The sequence below is a fragment of the Littorina saxatilis genome, linkage group LG16 (assembly GCF_037325665.1).
Source record: "Littorina saxatilis isolate snail1 linkage group LG16, US_GU_Lsax_2.0, whole genome shotgun sequence".
NCBI classification, from domain to species: Eukaryota; Metazoa; Mollusca; class Gastropoda; order Littorinimorpha; family Littorinidae; genus Littorina; species Littorina saxatilis.
Window position 1 is genome coordinate 18,569,097 of NC_090260.1, and position 2,529 is coordinate 18,571,625.

Here is a 2,529-nt window from a genome sequence, read left to right on the forward strand (position 1 = left end):
GACAACAATACAATTCGATGCGGTAAGCCATGCCTCATCAGTGTCCCGCGTGCATGCCAGAGAGCGAAGCGAGTAGTGGGCGGAAAGGCACCGTTGCACATGCGCGCCCCATCACATGACCGACCGAGTTCGACCGACACGACCCGAGAGGTACCGAATACCGTCACAGAGGGATCATATCATTTGACATGAGAGAAGGATATCTTACAGGAGTAGGCTATGTCAATGAAGAATAAGAATGATGCAAGTGTCAACCTCAACACACACCTTTTAGAACAACATTATTTCGTCGTCGAGTAGCTCTGTCCTAAACATTATTCTCTATGAGCATTTAACATTTTGTGTGTGTGTGTGTGTGTGTGTGTGTGTGTGTGTGTGTGTGTGTGTGTGTGTGTGTGTGTGTGTGTGTGTGTGTGTGTGTGTGCGTGTGTGTGTGTGTGTGAATGTGACCAAGTGGAGGGATAGTCTTTGTTCGATCCCATCTGAGACGGCGAACCGAGTTGTTTGCACGGGAATAAATGTGACTTTGAACAGCAGCTCAACAGTAAAGCGATATATTATCACCGGACTTTAATTTAAGTTAGTACACCTGAGGCGCCAGTTTGGAAAGATTGCTGCCGATTAGATCTTAGCAAGTTCAAGGGACATTCGCTGTACTGTAATTTAGAAACGCCTGCAATGATTTGCTCAAAACTGCTCGGTAATACCTGAAAATCGACCCTAGGGAAAATATGCACGATATTCAGAACTCGGAGTGTGTAACCTATATATACACGTAAAAATACACTCGTGCAAAAAAATGAGTGAACGTGGAAGTTTCAGCCCATGAACGAAGAAGTACAAGAAGAGAAGTCATATCACTTAGATATTCTCCTTCATGCACGCAGCACATTGCAAGGTATTTTCGACCACACAAACAAGTGATATATCAAACTTAACGTGTGAGCGTGCGTACTTGCATGCCTATTATGTGCGAGCCCAAACATTGCCATCACTTCAAATGAATTGGACGAAATATTACTTGCAGGTCGTTTACAAAGTCTTTATGAAACAACACATTCTCGCAAGGCAGTTTTACTAACCAAAATAAACACACACACACACACACACACACACACACACACACACACACACACACACACACACACACACATGCACACAATAACACACACACACACACATACACAATAACACACACACACACAATAACACACACATATCACACACACACACACACACACACACACACACACACACACACACACACACACACACTATCTCTCTCTCTATGGTAACTCAGGCACTCAGGCACTGACACGTTCTCTCTCTCTTACACACACACACACACACACACACATACACACACACACATACACACACACACACACACACGTACACACGCACACACGTACACACAGAGGCACTCACACTTTCTCTCTATGGTAAAGGCTTGTGCCAGATCATATCGATGGGTGCCGAATCAAGTATCTATGTATCGATTGGAGATTGGATTTCCCTTCTTTGAGTCATGTGACGTCAGAGGCCGACAAAACTTTATAATTTGGCTTTTCAGGTTGACCGAAACTTCAAAGGAACTAAAAAAAACAAAACGTCGTGTTTGATTGCAGTGTGTGTGCTGTTCAATGTCAAAACAACAACAAAGTGAGTACATGACGTGTGTTTTGTAGTTCCTTTGAAGTTTCGGTCAACCTGAAACGCCCAAATATGAAGCTTATGTGTTTGATTGCATACATGTGGATTGCCCCAGCCAGCAAGACATTAGCGGCCGATAATCGGCCGAACACCCTTCAAAAAGTCGGGCCGGTGACGTCAAAACATACGACGCGGGTGTTGGCCCGACTAACTTTTGCAAAGAGGCAACGAGGCGGCCGATAGGCGGCCGAACACCTGCACTATGGCGGCACGCATCCGGTCCGATGTTAATCGGCCCGATGACTTGTTTGACCTGCGGTCCGACACCTTATGCCGACATCGGGAAGATATCGATTTCAGCGGGAAGACATCGGGACGATGTCGGCATAAGGTGTCGGGCCGCAGGTCCAACAAGCCATCGGGCCGATTAACATCGGACCGGATGCGTGCCGCCATAGTACAGGTGTTCGGCCGCCTGTCGGCCTCCTCGTTGCCTCTTTGCAAAAGTTAGTCGGGCCAACACCCGCGTCCTATCTTTTGACGTCACCTGCCCGACTTTTTGAAGGGTGTTCGGCCGACTATCGGCCGCTAATGTCTTGCTGGCTGGGTGCAGCTACAGATACAGCAGTATGTACCACCACCACCTCCCCCCCCAAGTGTAACAGTGCAAAATTCACTTACAGCTACAGCAGTATAACCCCCCTCCCCCCAGTGTTACAGTGGAAAACAAACCTACAGATACAGCAGTGTGTACAACCCCCCCCCCCCCCCCCAGTGTAACAGTGCAAAACACATCAGCTACAGATACAGCAGTATGTAGAACCCCCCGCCCCTACCGCCCTCACTGTAACAGTACAAAACACACCCACAGCTACA